Source organism: Mixophyes fleayi, chromosome 3 (assembly GCF_038048845.1).
Source record: "Mixophyes fleayi isolate aMixFle1 chromosome 3, aMixFle1.hap1, whole genome shotgun sequence".
Taxonomy (NCBI): Eukaryota; Metazoa; Chordata; class Amphibia; order Anura; family Limnodynastidae; genus Mixophyes; species Mixophyes fleayi.
In genome coordinates this window covers 343,620,747-343,638,337 of record NC_134404.1, presented here as the reverse complement: position 1 = coordinate 343,638,337, position 17,591 = coordinate 343,620,747, and the positions used below count along the sequence as shown (strand labels likewise).

The following is a 17,591-nucleotide window of genomic DNA, read 5'->3' as shown; positions in this document are numbered from 1 at the left end:
CCACGCAAACATGGGAAGAACATACAAACTCCACACAGATAAGGCCAGGAATCAAACTCATGACCCCGGTGCCGTGAGGCAGAAGTGCTAACCAATGAGCTATCCTCCCATACCCGGTTACAGGACTTTTTTCGGGCTGCACCCACTGTATGGAATTCTCTCCCTCTCACAATAAGACTCTCCTCTGGTCTACAAACTTTCAAGCGTTCTCTGAAAACCCACCTCTTCAGACAAGTTTATAATATTCCTTAACCACCCTCTTAACCTCACTACATTACCCTATTACCACCCGTTACACAATTTCACACAAGACAACGACCAACATTGTTGTGTGACGGGATCATTTAGCTTATGAGTCACTTTTACCTTTGCAGTCTGGCTGGGCTGAAATGCAAAATGTAGACTTAACCTCATGTATCAAACTCCCATTGTCCCATAGTCTGTAAGCTTGTGAGCAGCCTTATCGCCTCTTTGTCTGTTTTACCCAGTTTGTTTATTAGTTTACTATGTTTGTCCCCAATTGTAAAGCGCTATGGAATATGTTGGTGCTATATATATAAATGATGATGATGATGAGGAGGCATCACCACTGTCATTATTGTGTGAGCCACATTTGTAGTTTTCGCACGATTTGCTGCACCTAAAATGTGCTGTCCTGTATATAACACTCACTTACATATCTCATCCCACAGCCCACAATCTCATTTTTGTAAGATAAAAAAAAATCTTTGCTATCAATAGAGCTTATGCACGTGTAATCTATGAGTGTTATCATTACAACATACCTGTAGATAAAGACACAAAATATCATTATTATATTATCAGTTTGTTTCATGTTTACCAGTTTCAGTTTGGCGACTCCTGTATCTCAGACAAGATAGAGAACGCCGTCTGATATTCGGTTACTTATAATGTATTCTGGGATATAGAAATGCTGTGTGTTTTTATGTAATCTCTAATTGGGGAATAAATCACTATTTCTGCACACCGGTTGCTCTTGAGTAAACCATGACATTGCCCTTCTGAACTATTGTAACTTCTATTTCTCGGCTGCTGTAATCCTAGATTCACGGAGTGTCAGGAATACTAAGCAGGAGCCCAAATTGCTGCTATGATAAATTCCTGCTCCAGCCAGACATTAACCATAGAATCACTGTAATTTCTACATTCATATTTTAACAATTTTGCACTGTAGATTCTCCTCATATTCCCCTTCGTATAGGTGTACGGTATTGGCCTTTGAAGTGGGAAAGAAATTCTCTATAGCTAGTCGTCCCACGTTCTCTGTACTTGCTGCATATTTAGATTTTTTCAGCCAGGATTGGTTTAATAAGTCATCTTTTATTTCATTTCGTGAACGTTTTCAGTTGCAGCATTGAAAGCTGTTTGTTCTGGGATTGTGCTGATACAAAGCAGCGTTACTGTCAGTGTAAATATTGATACTATTGATTCCCAGCAATCATAGGTGGAGATAATTTTCTGAGATAAAGCCCTGGCGGGTCCCTGCTGATTTATCGATTTCAAACTATAGAAGTCATCCGTTATGAACGGTTCTGCTAATAATTGCTGAGACTGATAATTATGCAGCCTGCAGTCAATACAGCTAACAAGTAATGAAAATAAATTTGCTGCCTCTATTATACTGAACAAAAGGTGTTTTTTCTTTAGCTATATTAAATTAAGACGGCTCCAATGACGTACATCAGTTCCCAAGTCCTATGTGTTTCTGTGCAAACCATCAATTCTATGTCAGTGTTATTTTTATACAACAGAAGTGTCAGCGACTGTCTGAGTGATAACAACCTACTCATAGGATGGATCCAAAATAGAAATCTGTTTATTTCAATATTTTCTGTTCTGGAGTAAAATTAACTACTGGACATGATAGCAAGAATGTTATTATTATTATTATTATTATTATTATTATTATTATACAATGCAATTTATTTAATCTAAATGTCATCATAGACTTTCAATGCTTTCTTCTCTTCGGTAATACAGTGCAGTACCTGGTTTGATCTCCAGGTGTCACTGTTGTAATTGCCACCACAGTTAGGAGGTGACCAGTCATCTCCGCGTGCAGCAGTGGGAACAGTGACACCTGCTGGCGATAAAATAAAACGTTTTACACTTTGTACAAAGCTGACATATAAAGTGCACTTTATGTGGACAGTTCTCTGTCTTGTGCACATAGAGAATGGAGAGAGTTAACCAGTGGACAAGTTTCTTTTTTTTTTTTTTACCTTTTTTAACCCTTCTCAGCATCTCAGTTGTTGGAAGCAAGTGGGAAGAGGCAGGAAGTACTCCTTTACACTGTAGTTGGAGGACAGACTAAACACTGCTATTTAGTTTATTGTCAGTGCACAATCTGTCTCCAGAGTATCTCACTCTATCTGCCATAACCTTCACTTTCCTTTCATTGGCTTTAAGCAGCGTTGAAACGTTTGAATAAATATAATCCTAAATACATAACTGAAAACTAAAATATTTGGTTCTACAAAGGGAAGCAGAAAATACAATAGATAATAATATTATGTTATTATATGAGTAGAAACAGATACAGACATCAGTGAGTGCTCCCGCCCGGCCAGAAAACATTGAGGTGAGGGCAACGTCCCTCAGCTTGTTCAGTATTGTTCCCGCTCGTTATAATTCAGAGCCTGGAAAACACAGAGAACTATGAAATGATCGGCCCACAGCTGTCACTGAGCCGCAGCACAGACAGGTCTGTTCCAACGCAATGCGTCGCGCTCCATCTGTACCTCTGTGCGAGAGAAACAGATGTCTGTAACCTCCATGACTGGGGTGTGAGAGATGCTGCAACAAAGGGCCTAATACAGGGACTGTTACTTCTTTCTACAGGAACCCCATATCCAGGACAGTCCCGGGTTATGAAGATATAGGCGTCTGTTTAAGATGTTTCGTAATTTTATTGCCCCATTAAGTATCATCACAATGATGACAGATGACTTTCAGGGCAATTTACTATAGAAGTCGCGTCGGACGGCACCTCCGATCGGAGGCTGTTCCCAGTAACTACTATTTCTAGTGTAGACTCTGGGGCTTTACCGCGCATGCCATTTTCGTTAAGCAGCGCAAGGAGAGCAGCAACGCTGCCGAAGATGGATCCGAAGATCCATCTACTGCGATGCTCTCCCTGTAGAACTGAACGGCGAACGCTATCTTCAAATGGCGCCAGCCATCGGGGTCAAGCTCCGTAAGCTAGGCTTTTTGGAGCATGATAAATTTGCCCATACCGCAGTCCCCATTGAGTGTTTTGGGGGCCGCTGGAATGGGCGGTACTTTGTCTAATGCAGAGGATATCTCCGATATCTCCTGCTTCGGGCTTTTTTAAATTGCCATTTTACTTAAAAATGCCTTAACCATGCGGAAAAAGCTGCTTTCGCATAGTTTAGGGGGGTATATTTACTAAACTGCGGGTTTGAAAAAGTGGAGATGTTGCCTATAGCAACCAATCAGATTCTAGTTATCATTTATTTAGTACATTCTACAAAATGACAGCTAGGGATAAATGTATCAAGCTGAGAGTTTTCTAGTGAGTTTGAAAAGTGGAGCTGTTGCCTATAGCAACCAATCAGATTCTAGTTATCATTTTGTAGAATGCACTAAATAAATGATAGCTAGAATCTGATTGAGAAAACTCTCAGCTTGATAAATTTACCCCCTTGAATCTGATTGGTTGCTATAGGCAACATCTCCACTTTTTCAAACCCGCGGTTTAGTAAATAGACCCCCAGGACTTCATGAACAAGCCCCATAGAACAGAGCGCGTGTTCTGCACATAGGATTGAATTCGCACCATCTATTCTTATTTTCTGGGGTTTATTAGTTCATTTTTATGAAAAAAGAGTTATTTAAAATACTAAGACATCAGTGATGTCTGCCGGGAGCCTATGGCAACAGCTGTCAGTGCAGCAAGGCATGATGGGACCGGTAGTTCTTGTAGTAATGAAAGCAACTTATAATATTAAGCCCCCAAGTCAATAAAGAAAACTAAATGACCAGGCAGTAATCATGGATGTATATAGAGCACAGAAATGACAAAAGGAGAATTTTATTTAAATATTTATCTTGACAGTATATATATATATTCATATTGTTATATTGCAGTAAGATTCAGATTCTATGTCTGTATCCAATACCAGAAGCCACAAGAGGAGAAAGGATTTCAGAAACAGAGATTGTTCTATTTGCATTTGGTCTGAGAGTGCAATAAATTAGAAGCAATGTTTCCCTAAACTCAATTCACAGATCCAGCCGTCGAGTTCCGTCCTCACATCACCGGGGAACAACAATCACAAATGTGTCTGGCACAATGTTTGCTCGGAATTAAGCTTGAAATGGTTGAATTGTGTATGCAAACACTGTACAATCTGCATCCCCGATGCACCGCAATCCCACGGATTCTAAAAACAGCTCTTCAGACCCCGGCGTCAGCTGTGTGTTTGTACAGAATGATGTTCTCTCTCCTACGATATGTCTGGTCTCTAGAATCAGCCGACAATCACATATTTATAAATATTGCTCTTTATTCATTGAAATAAAGCCGTGAGATCTTGGCAGACGCTGCAGAGGACAAGAGGGGTTCAGCTGCCGTAAAGCTGCGCCACCATCATAATGTTATGTTTTACTGAGCCCCCTTCGCCCGGAGCCCTGGGGGGGCTGCCCAGTGCGGCTTTTATTTCTGTGCCAAATCAATTTCACTTGTACCTTTAAAATGTTTATGGAGGGTGAGGTGTGAGCGACCAATGGGATCAGATATGTCGCAGGATGCGCTGTTTTGGCTAATTCTGTGTATTGGGCGGAGATGTGACAATCGCTTTGTTTACATGGGTGAAGTTTAAAATCGTGGATTTTATACTAAATGGGCAGCAGAGTGGCAGAGCGGTCAGCATTGCTAATCCTTGTTATTGATTCTGGTCAGGGCCCTATCTGTGTGGAGTTTGTATGTTCTTCCCATGTTTGCGTGGGTTTCCTCTATGTCCTCTGGTTTCCTCTGGTTAATTGGCTGCTGACTAAAATTAAAATAACAGTAAAATATACACACAAAATGAATGTATTGTGTGTTTCTTTCAAAAATGCCCGTAAATCCTGCATACGCATGTCCATATTCAACAACTTGCTCCTGATTACAAACACATGTTCTAGCTGTATACACAGCCGTCATCACTAGTAATCAGCACTTATACCTGACCTGTAGCTGGTGCCAGTGATACAGCAGAAAACCACGTACCCGAGAGATGCCCACAGCTTGGATCCGACTCTGCTGTGTGCGCTCCAGCCTGGCACATCCTCACTGTACACTGACTACGTACATATGCCCCTTTTATGAATTAGTAATGTTTTTGTCTTCCTTCTCTGTTTTTCTCTATCTTCCTATCATTCAGGTGGAATTTGTAACTTTTCTTACCCTTGGATACAGCAAAAATCTGCTCTGTTGACACATTCTTATATCCAACATGTTGAGCAGAGCTGGACTTGTGGTATCCAAAGATCAGCACAAGGAAACAACTCTGACTGGATGATAGAAAGGATTTGGTGATTAACAATGAGGAAAGCCAGAAACATATGGTAATTTCTTTAGTGAAATTTGCAGGAGGGCGTCTACAAAACACTTAGCTAAAGCAGTTTGAAGACAGAAACCCCTTTTAATGTAGGTTGGAATAAATCTATAATAAAGTAAGTTAGAGCCAAGGTGATTGCTTTAATTGTAGACATTTTTTCCGTACACTCAGCGATACAACTTCCTATCACATGTTGTACGTGTGTCTGAAACACAACTTGTAGGTGGATACAGATGGAGTGCACTGTATTGCAGCACAATACAGCAAGTCTCTTGAGCACATTAGAGGATTAAGCGCAGACCCAACGCTGAGCACATTAGAGGGCACTTATGTAGCGCATTCAATCAGCGCATAAAACGTTTTAGCTTTACAGGGTCCAATCAGCGCCCCTCAAGATCCACTCCCAGGAGGCGCCTCAGCAGCATAGGAGGGCTCCTGGGTCTGCCGAGAGCTGCAAAAGGTTAGAAAGGCGCACTGCGCAAAAGTGTAAAGATCACATTAAATCCTGCCGCTTTGCTATCATATCATGAATAAAATATATACAGTATATATAGTATATATTGCATAAAATACTGGGTTTATGGTTACTGAGAGAGGCGAGATCAGGGTGGATTTATTGCATATGGCAATTTTTTGTGCGCGTCGCTCATTACATTGCGCAGAGTGCGCCTGGAAATTCTTCTACTCTACCCCAAAGAGCAACATGGAGGCACAGGATAGGTCCAGGTAATAGTAGAGGACAAGATCCTGATGGAATATTCATGTCCTTATGATGAGTGGAAATGGTCATGTGACCCTAAAACTCCGTCCTCTCCACCCATGTATGTAGTTTTCACTCCAGAAAAAGAAAATCTTGTTTCTTTAGTGCTCCACAAACTAGATGCCACTATGTACTTTGTACGGACGATGTCACTCTGCCCATTGTTGCTGTATAAAACCGGTTGGCATTGGAGGAATGGCGCGGGCAGTACAATGCTGGTTTGCGCTGTGCAGTTGGTGATTGGCCCTTCGCCAATGACCTCCGTTATCTCACTCCTTTTATGTATCGCCAAGGTTTCTGGTAGAAAGAGCACGCCAAAAACAAAATGGTGACCACACAACATCCGTGTCCTACCACTGACGTATTACCGACGTCGTCCCTCTGTCCTCTGGTCCTTCCTCCCATCACCCCTTCCTAAGTCTGTCTGTACATCATGCAGCGCTACCACTGCAGGGGAGAGGCCACTACGGGGTCCAGAGGTGAGAGGGGAGGCCCAACCCACTCCCTCACCCTAGATTCCCTCCCCCCACCAAGGTCCTCCTCCAAGGAGCAGAACTGAGGCTTCTGCTGAGCAGACCTGGGTCAGGGCGTTACCGCACATGCGTCGGCCCATCCCCTGCTCACAGGAGGCTCCTGTCTTTTTGAGCCCAGGGTAGATACCTGGGAGACTATAGTGCCCGGAATGTCATCCTTACACCATGTGTTGTAGGAATGATTTAATGCCATAAAAAAATGGATTACTCACATTAGTGGGTCCTAAATTCAGGGCAGTTACTTCACCCACTGTATCAGTGTTTATTATTAATCTAGTAATGGGCACCAGGTGGCCCTCGAGCCGTCACCTGCGGCCCCCAGACCCTTCCTGCTTTATTGTCAGATGTGTTAGTTATAGCTTGTAGCACTTGTGTGAAGTAGTTGCTGATATGTTGTACAGATTGGGGTCTCTGTCTGTGATAACACATATTGTATCTTATTACAGAGATTGAGGGTAATGTACGGCCCTTTTGAAGGTTAGAGGGTCTCTCGTGCAGCCCCCACAGTGTGTCAGGTTGTGCATCACTGTATGAAACGCTGCGCTCTCCTCTGTGTCCAGCGTCCGTTCTGCAGAGCATTGCGTTCCCCAGCTGTGCGGCTGAATAGTCCATCACGACTGACTGGTATCTGACTGACAGTCCCAGAAATGTCACAGCGGGAACACGTCTGACAAAACTGACAAGTTTGCAGCGGGAAAAAAATCTAATTTCATCTGCTTGTGTTAATTATTTTCTAATCAGAGATTTAACTTAATTACAATGCTTCACTTTGACACATAATTTACCCACGTATGGATCTATATAATTGATTTTCTAGCTGATATCTGTTTAATGTTTTGAGTTCTGCAGCTTGGGAGCTACTGTTTGTGGGTTGTTTTTTCTGATATAATATTTAAAGGAGAAGTAAGTTGTGATGGATGGAGGACGGGGGCTGTTACTAGAGTGCAGGACCCTCACCGTTCGTGTGTCTCTGGTCCTGAACCATTGACGGGCTGACTGACCGGCTCACTATGACCTCCACCCAGAGTGACCACAGACTGGGGGGCGATGTGTTCACACCAATGAACTGGCTAAAATTACATGTTGTAATTAGAGACCCCGACCTGCTTTATTAAGGCCTGCTTTATTAAGGAACATAATTGCTCATATGTGCCGTATTTTGCATAAAATCAAACTGCCCAGAACCATAGTATACGCCAGAGAACGCAGCAATGTCCAATTAATCTTCCAGAGCAAAATACCCTTACTGCAGCCTCGATTTCAGGGGTCAGAATGGGGAGGGGACTGGGCGTATGCCTGTAGTCAATGTACAGTAAGGGCGTGACAAGCTCAGCAATGTCCAATTCAAGCTTTGGGCATTGCTGATTACTAGTGATGATGGCTGTGTATACAGCTACAACATGTGTTTGCAATCAGGACCAGCTGTAAAAATGCATTTTATGTACAGTAGACATTAATGCCATCATTATAAATGTATTTTGTGAGGGAAAAAGAAAAAATACTTTATTCATTTTTTTATGTTTTGTCATTAATGACTATATATTATAATCAGGTGACATTAATGGAATAGTTTTTATTTTTTTCTGTGCGTTCTTTTGGGACTTTGTATTCCACATATGTATTGGACGTATCCTGCAGTGTATTGTGTGTTAGAGCAGAGCGGACCAAGACCCGTATTCATCACCAGATGCATCTTCAGATCCGCTGATTGTTGATTTTCGCACGTTTAAATAAAAACACAGTTTACGTTCATTTTGAGTGATTTATTGAATCACCTCCCCTTCCTTCATGCTTCTTTTTAGGTCCAAAAAAAAAGGTGAAACATTCCAGAGAGCTATCCCAACCTGCGCTGCTATCATGGTATCATCAGGAGTTTAAAGAATATGAAAATAGGTAACGTGAGGCTGGAAATATCCTGTGAGGCTGAGCTGATGTCTTTCACTCTCCTGGTTAATTTAAGTCATTAATGATTTTAAACCGAGTAGTATTTAGGAAAAACGTTTTATTTAAGCCGAGAGGCTGGATGCTGCATTTTGCATATAAGCTGCAAACCTGGAATCACTTCTAGTTTTTCTGAGGTGTCCCAAAGTCAGTGTCTACATAGATGTACCCCGTTGATGACTTGGGTGCTTCGTAAATGAGGGCTACTGATTTTGGTTGTTCCTTAAAGACATTTCTATAAACCTTGTCAGATTCCTCCACTTTGATAGACTATCTCCTATACAGTTCTCCATCAGTACAAAGGGCCATGAGAATATTGCAACATGGACATCTAATAAATTCAGGCCAATATAGCAAAACGACATCTATTACTGCTCATTAAAAAAGACAAACCTGGTATAGTGATGATGTATATTTTCCTCTTTATGGTATTTAGAAACCTTCTATTGTAATATTTGATACATCCGTTCATACATTAAATTCTCCCACAGATAAGAAAACGGTCTCTCCCGGGGGGCGATGGTGGGTAAATCTCAGACATGTTTTATAAAAGCTGAGCTTGTGACATCTCAGTACAATTTACACCAGCTTCCCCCAGTCTGTGTCAGCTTTCCTGCTGCTTAATAGGACATAGTAATTGTCCCTGACATAGTGAAACAGATCTGACACTTTCCTGCAAGAAGAGAATCTCGTTATTGGGCAGCGAGATCCGTCTACCAGCACTGAGCGCAAAGAGTTAAACTAAGGGAGCAACACAGAACGACTATCAGTGGCCGAAGCCTGGAGACTCGTTGCTGCCGTAGAGAAGGCGACCTTTTGTTCTCCAGCCAATGTGGAACAACAAATTCCAGCATGCCACAGAGAGCTACAGGTTACCTACTGCTACATTATAGTTAGTGAAATGATACATAAAAGGGGAATCAGTCCCCAAATGCATCTATTTGTCCGCTAGGCTCATTTCAAGGTGGATGAACCAAATCTAGTCTTTGGGACACGCCCCCGGATAAACAGGAAACAGTTGTGGATTTGTGGGTCCATCATCGACATACTAACACTTTAGGGTCGGCTCTCCCCTTCCCTCCCCTTCAGTCATTTAAACTTTTCTCTTTGCCTCCTAAAACACTGCTTGTTTTTCTCTCCATTTACATCTCACATTAACCTGGGACTGAGGGGACCTCTGACTTTTTTACGTGAAGGTTTTTATTGTTCGCCAAGAAAATGTTTTCCTGTGTTCCATTGGTAGAAAGTAGACCTCATCTTCTGCACCTCGAGGAGGACAAGACTAGGGAGAAAGGGCCACCTGCTCTCCTGTAGGGACTGTCCCTCTAAATGTGCCTCTCCCATCCTTTTATCTCATGTAATATTTGTCCCACCAAACAAAATATAATTTCATCACGTTCCTACTTGAGGGGCAAAACTAGGTGCTTAACTCACTGCAAACTCTTCCATTCCCAGAGACAATGGAGGTTGTTTATGGGGTGCAAAGTGACAGCTCTGAAATGATGAAGCATCTGTGGATCTTCCATGCTCCTCAGTTTGCACTTTGGCCTCTTATGACCGAGCAGAGGCCTATTGTACTAAACAGCTATTGACAATCCAGACAGTCTGCATTATGTCCTGCTAAATGAGTGCACCCCTAAGAACATTCGTGTGTAGGTGTCGCCGGCGTCCATCTCTTCTGTAGTCTCATCACATCTCTGTAGAATTTTAATTTAACACAGTATCTGCTTCATGCTCACAACCTGTCTGATTCACAGTTGAAAAATTAACTTGTGTCAGTGTAAGCAGGGAGGCATTACCAAGCATCTGGAATCCTATTAATACTGTCACAGACACGGCGTGACTCCTTAATCAGCACTGAGCGGGGGGGTTAAATGTTGCGGCAGAGATGTATTTTACCTTGGATCTGAGGGTGAAGGGTTAGAGAAAGATGATCCTTTAATAGAGGAATCAAGTGTATGAAATGTATGCAGACTGATTGTCTTGGAATGTAAAAGTGACAGATCAATAATGTCGCCATAGCAGCAAACGCCTGAATATTATTTCCAGGATTGTTTTCTTCTGAAGATACAATTCATACAGTGAAGTCTAGGTGGATGTAGGTCATTTACCCCCAACATGACCTGACCACTGGACATGATCATAATACAATTCTATTACACTATATACAGACATAGGACACTACACCCCCAACATGACCTGACCACTGGACATGATCATAATACAATTCTACAACACTGTATACAGACATAGTACACTACACCTCCAACATGACCTGACCACTGGACATGATCATAATACTATTCTATTACACTATATACAGACATAGGACACTACACCTCCAACATGACCTGACCACTGGACATGATCATAATACAATTCTATTACACTCTATACAGACATAGGACACTACACCTCCAACATGACCTGACCACTGGACATGATCATAATACAATTCTATTACACTCTATACAGACATAGGACACTACACCCCCAACATGACCTGACCACTGGACATGATCATAATACAATTCTACAACACTGTATACAGACATAGTACACTACACCTCCAACATGACCTGACCACTGGACATGATCATAATACTATTCTATTACACTATATACAGACATAGGACACTACACCTCCAACATGACCTGACCACTGGACATGATCATAATACAATTCTATTACACTCTATACAGACATAGGACACTACACCTCCAACATGACCTGACCACTGGACATGATCATAATACAATTCTATTACACTCTATACAGACATAGGACACTACACCCCCAACATGACCTGACCACTGGACATGATCATAATACAATTCTATTACACTCTATACAGACATAGGACACTACACCCCCAACATGACTTGATCACTGGACATGATCATAATACAATTCTATAACACTGTATACAGACATAGTACACTACACCTCCAACATGACCTGACCACTGGACATGATCATAATACAATTCTATTACACTGTATACAGACATAGGGACATAGGACACTACACCTCCAACATGACCTGACCACTGGACATGATCATAATACAATTCTATTACACTCTATACAGACATAGGACACTACACCCCCAACATGACCTGACCACTGGACATGATCATAATACAATTCTATTACACTGTATACAGACATAGGACACTACACCCCCAACATGACCTGACCACTGGACATGATCATAATACAATATTATTACACTATATACAGACATAGGACACTACACCCCCAACATGGGTGGATATTTTGGTGTACCCCCATTTTTTCAAAATGTCTCGGTATTTAAAAAGATAATTACTGAAATAGAATTTGTGGTTAGAGGAATCCAAAAATAGTGGCATGCTTTATGTATTTTACTAGGAGTTTGGAGGTTGAGAAATATTTTTCTACACATTTATAGCATTTATAGACTTTATAGCAACTACTGAGTGTGTGCTTGTTTGCGCGTGTGTGTGAGTGCGTGTGTGCGCATGTGCGTGTGCATGTGTGCGTGTGTGATATGCATGGTGACCTCCGCTTACACTTTTTATAACGGCAAAAAAGTAATTCAAGGGAAATCTGCATTTTAAACATATGTTATGATACATACTGCTGACATATTGTTTATTTGTTTTAAATGTTTACTAAAGTTTTTGAAAATGTCCTTAATTATGTTCTGTGACAGTTTTAGACCTCCTACATCCTGGTCCTATTTAGTTGCAGTTTAGTAATGTTTTTAATGCTAGATGAAAGTATGGAGATTGGTGTAATGTAAACAAAACAATAGTTTGTAACGAGCCCATATCCTCTCACAGTTTTACTAGGGTTCTGGTGCTTTGAGTGTTTTTATCATCACATCTTGTTCCCTTTTTACTCAATCTGGAATCTGTATTTTAGAGCTTTTCTCTTATTTTTCTTTGTTGTATTTTAATGTTATGTTTCCTGGTTCTGCAGTTTATAAATAAGGACGTATTTTCCCTCTATTATTAAAGATGATTGTGACGAAATGTAGTACATCTAATGACTGATTGTATTTTCTGTTGAATTTATGTATAACACTCTGAATATTTTATGTAACCTTTCCAAGTGTATTTGTGAAAATAGCCAGACCAGGGAGAAATAGAATCTTAGGGGAGTTTGAAGCCCAAAGTTGTAAAGTACTTAAGCAGAAGAGCAGAGATGAGAATTCAAGGTTCTGTGAAAATGCTAGGTCTCAGGACATCTATGGTTTACTTTGAATCCCTGCGTCATTTTGGGCATAAATCTTACTTAGATAAAGAATTAAATTCCTAAGGTGGGCGTGAAGAGCCGTAAGAAGGGTTTAAATTTCTTTGCCTTAGACAATAAGGTGTTCATTTCTTTGAGGGAGTCTGTCAAGACTGAAATGTGTTATACTTCCCAGAGTGTATTCCTCACACGCCAATTCCTGGACTTGTAAGTAAAGGTTTTACTTCTGATTTTATTTTCTGAAACTCATTTGTGCAATTTATTGTATGTCTGTTTACCTTTTTGTAAATAAGCCTTGGAAATATTTTTCAGATTAAACATATTTAATCTAGCGTATTTCTCATTGATTCTTTTGTGAATTTACGAAGCCCTGGGAGGCTCATGTATGTGATTTAAGTGTGAAATATTAACAAGTGGTTCTGTTGAACGTAAGGACACTATAATAAATCCTTCGTGGTGGCAGAAAAGGTGTATTCATTGCTAAGCGAGTAAGGTGACACCAGTCAATGTCAGCTCTTCAGATTACTGTATCTGCGACAGGCTGGGTGTTTGTGACAATGATATTCAATCATCACCTTCATGGACTGATTGCTGTCTTAATCCAGATAACTGATCAATAAGTGCACTATATCCTCTGTCTGATCCTTAGATATGAAATGAAGTGGAAGCAGGGGCTGGCTGGCAAACTTTAGCCCAAGGGCAGCGAGACTCAGAGCAGCGACCTGTGCAGAAAATTTTAAAGAGTAAAAAAAATGCATCTAGCCCCATGACCTAGACTATTTGACCGGTCCTTGGGGCATTTGTCCTCCTGGCCCCCAGCCCAGTCTGCCCTTGAGTGCAAGCTTGTAATCTTTCGAGAGTCGGTACCTTGGAGAAGACTCTGCTACAGGCAGAGCCGGATTCTGACCTCATGGTGCCCTAGGCAAGATATTGGTTTGGGCCAGCCCCCCCCCCCAGGCTCCCCGCCTCCCTGAAACAATCCACAGCATTATATTTTTTTTAGCATAGCATATACTCCTATAGTTAAGTAGAAGGTTAAACTATGTGCCGCCGCCACACACTGCTCCTCCTGCATCACCATGCGGTCCCTCATTACTGTCCCTCTCATCACACTGTGCCCTCCTTTATCATTACACTGCATCACACTGCGGCCCCTCATTACTGTCCCTCATCACACTGTGCCCTCCTTTATCATTACACTGCATCACACTGTGGCCCCTCATTACTGTCCCTCTCATCACACTGTGCTCTCCTTTATCATTACACTGCATCACACTGTGGCCCCTCATTACTGTCCCTCTCATCACACTGTGCTCTCCTTTATCATTACACTGCATCACACTGTGGTCCCTCATTACTGTCCCTCTCATCACACTGTGCCCTCCTTTATCATTACACTGCATCACACTGTGGTCCCTCATTACTGTCCCTCTCATCACACTGTGCCCTCCTTTATCATTACACTGCATCACACTGTGGTCCCTCATTACTGTCCCTCTCATCACACTGTGCCCTCCTTTATCATTACACTACATCACACTGTGGTCCCTCATTACTGTCCCTCTCATCACACTGTGCCCTCCTTTATCATTACACTGCATCACACTGTGGTCCCTCATTACTGTCCCTCTCATCACACTGTGCCCTCCTTTATCATTACACTACATCACACTGTGGTCCCTCATTACTGTCCCTCTCATCACACTGTGCCCTCCTTTATCATTACACTACATCACACTGTGGTCCCTCATTACTGTCCCTCTCATCACACTGTGCCCTCCTTTATCATTACACTGCATCACACTGTGGTCCCAACAGTTAAAGAATAATGTCCATGAACCCCATATTTTGTCAAAGGATCTACCAGAATTTTGAATTATACTGGTCATACACTCCATACGATGAATATTAAGCTCAGTGGTCGAAGTGGAAGTTTAGAAGTGACGGTATGAAAAATGTAATGAATGAGAATGTAAACAAGTGAATGGAATTTTATTATTTTACAATGAAGGCAGTATGAGAAGTAGCGGTATGGCCGACTACCATATACACCCCACTTCCACCACAGCTTACCTTTCAGTTCACACAAATTGTACTTTATCTTTAACTAAACTTAGGTATTAATCATAATTAACATGTCAAGAAACTGCAGTTCATGGTTAGCAAGCCCAGTAATAAAAAAAAACAGCAGTCACCTATCACTACCACGTCACAGACCGTCCGCCACTACAGTTACTGACTGCAGCCCTCTACCTACAGAAACATGAAAAAGCGCTGGATTGTAATAATTATGTTAATATGTCAGTCTTCTGCATGAATCCCATAGTGCAACATTTAAACAAGTCAGACCTCCTCATAATATAAATCCCACCAGATTCAGGATAGTTGGCAGACTGCCCTGCTCTCTCCTACCCGTTCCCGTTACTTTCATGGCTTGTTGCTGCTGGTGTCTTTAGATCAGCTGCTGCTTGTCTGGATCCTGGAATGTTGGAGGCCCTATTTGGAAAAAAAAAAATGGGTACACGAAATTTAGTAAACTCCAACCAGCCCCAGTGTTAAATCAATATAGCACCCACATTTTATAAGTAGACCTCCCTCCAACCAAAACATTAAATTAATAGCATACACATTTAATAGACCTATTTCCCTCCAACCAGCTCCAACATTAAATTAATAGTGTTACCATTTAAAAATTAAACCTATTTCCCTCCCACAAACAGCCCCTCATACACCCACATAATATACATACACTGGCCTCACACACACATCATATAAATGCACTGGCCCCTCACACACACATATTATATTAATATAAAGGGTGCCTCTTTTCATTTTGAGGTAAGAGAGGTGTCAGGATTGAGGCAGCGGGTCATGTGAGGGAATAGATAATGAGCACGAGTCATGGGGAATATCAAAGAAAAGCTGGTGAGTGTTGTAAGGGTATTGTTGGCTGAGGAGGGGCCGTGTGCGTAACAGACTTCTAACTCACATGCCCCCCCTCTGCCCAGCACCTTTAGACACACATGCCCCCTTTGTGCCCTGCAGCTTTCATCACACGTGCCCCCCTGTGCCAGAGCAGCTTTCATCACACGTGCCCACCCTGTGCCAGAGCAACTTCCATCACACATGCCCCCCCCGTGCCAGAGCAGCTTTCATCACACGTGCCCCCCTGTGCCAGAGCAGCTTTCATCACACGTGCCCCCCTGTGCCAGAGCAGCTTCCATCACACGTGCCCACCCTGTGCCAGAGCAACTTCCATCACACATGCCCCCCCCGTGCCAGAGCAGCTTCCATCACACATGCCCCCCTGTGCCAGAGCAGCTTCCATCACACATGCCCCCCCCCGTGCCAGAGCAGCTTCCATCACACATGCCCCCCCCGTGCCAGAGCAGCTTCCATCACACATGCCCCCCCCTGTGCCAGAGCAGCTTCCATCACACATGCCCCCCCCCGTGCCAGAGCAGCTTCCATCACACATGCCCCCCCCGTGCCAGAGCAGCTTCCATCACACATGCCCCCCCCGTGCCAGAGCAGCTTCCATCACACATGCCCCCCTGTGCCAGAGCAGCTTCCATCACACATGCCCCCCCCGTGCCAGAGCAGCTTCCATCACACATGCCCCCCCCCGTGCCAGAGCAGCTTCCATCACACATGTCCCCCTGTGCCAGAGCAGCTTCCATCACACATGTCCCCCTGTGCCAGAGCAGCTTCCATCACACATGTCCCCCTGTGCCAGAGCAGCCTCCATCACACATGCCCCCCTGTGCCAGAGCAGCTTCCATCACACGTGCCCCCCTGTGCCAGAGCAGCTTCCATCACACATGCCCCCCTGTGCCAGAGCAGCTTCCATCACACATGCCCCCCCCGTGCCAGAGCAGCCTCCATCACACATGCCCACCCTGTGCCAGTGCAGCTTCCATCACACATGCCCCCCTGTGCCAGAGCAGCTTCCATCACACATGCCCCCCTGTGCCAGAGCAGCCTCCATCACACATGCCCCCCCCGTGCCAGAGCAGCCTCCATCACACATGCCCACCCTGTGCCAGAGCAGCTTCCATCACACATGCCCCCCTGTGCCAGAGCAGCTTCCATCACACATGCCCCCCCCGTGCCAGAGCAGCCTCCATCACACATGCCCACCCTGTGCCAGAGCAGCTTCCATCACACATGCCCCCCCCTGTGCCCTCCAGCTTCCATCACACATGTCCCTCCCTGTGCCAGAGCAGCTTCCATCACACATGTCCCTCCCTGTGCCCTGCAGCATCACACATGCCCCCCTCTCTGCCCTGCAGCATCACACATGCCCCCATCTCTGCCCTGCAGCATCACACATGTACCCATCTCTGCCCTGCAGCTTCACACATGCCCCCCTCTCTGCCCTGCAGCATCACACATGCCCCCATCTCTGCCCTGCAGCATCACACATGCCCCCATCTCTGCCCTGCAGCATCACACATGTACCCATCTCTGCCCTGCAGCTTCACACTTGCCCCCTCTTAAACTGCAGCATCACACATGCCCCCCTCTCTGCCC

General features: G+C 43.4%; 1 protein-coding gene and 1 long non-coding RNA gene across 5 annotated transcripts in view; one reads left to right on the top strand and one right to left on the bottom strand.

Moving 5' to 3' along the window:
* MDGA1 (MAM domain containing glycosylphosphatidylinositol anchor 1) overlaps positions 1-17,591 on the top strand; it is a 272,622-nt gene that overhangs the window by 84,122 nt on the left and 170,909 nt on the right. The gene's annotated exons all lie outside the window — the stretch shown is intronic.
* Positions 1-17,591, bottom strand: part of LOC142145015 (uncharacterized) — a 32,840-nt gene that overhangs the window by 14,784 nt on the left and 465 nt on the right. Inside the window, exon 2 of the long non-coding RNA XR_012689811.1 lies at positions 15,471-15,554. This is a non-coding gene — a long non-coding RNA (uncharacterized LOC142145015). The remainder of the gene's footprint in view (positions 1-15,470; positions 15,555-17,591) is intronic.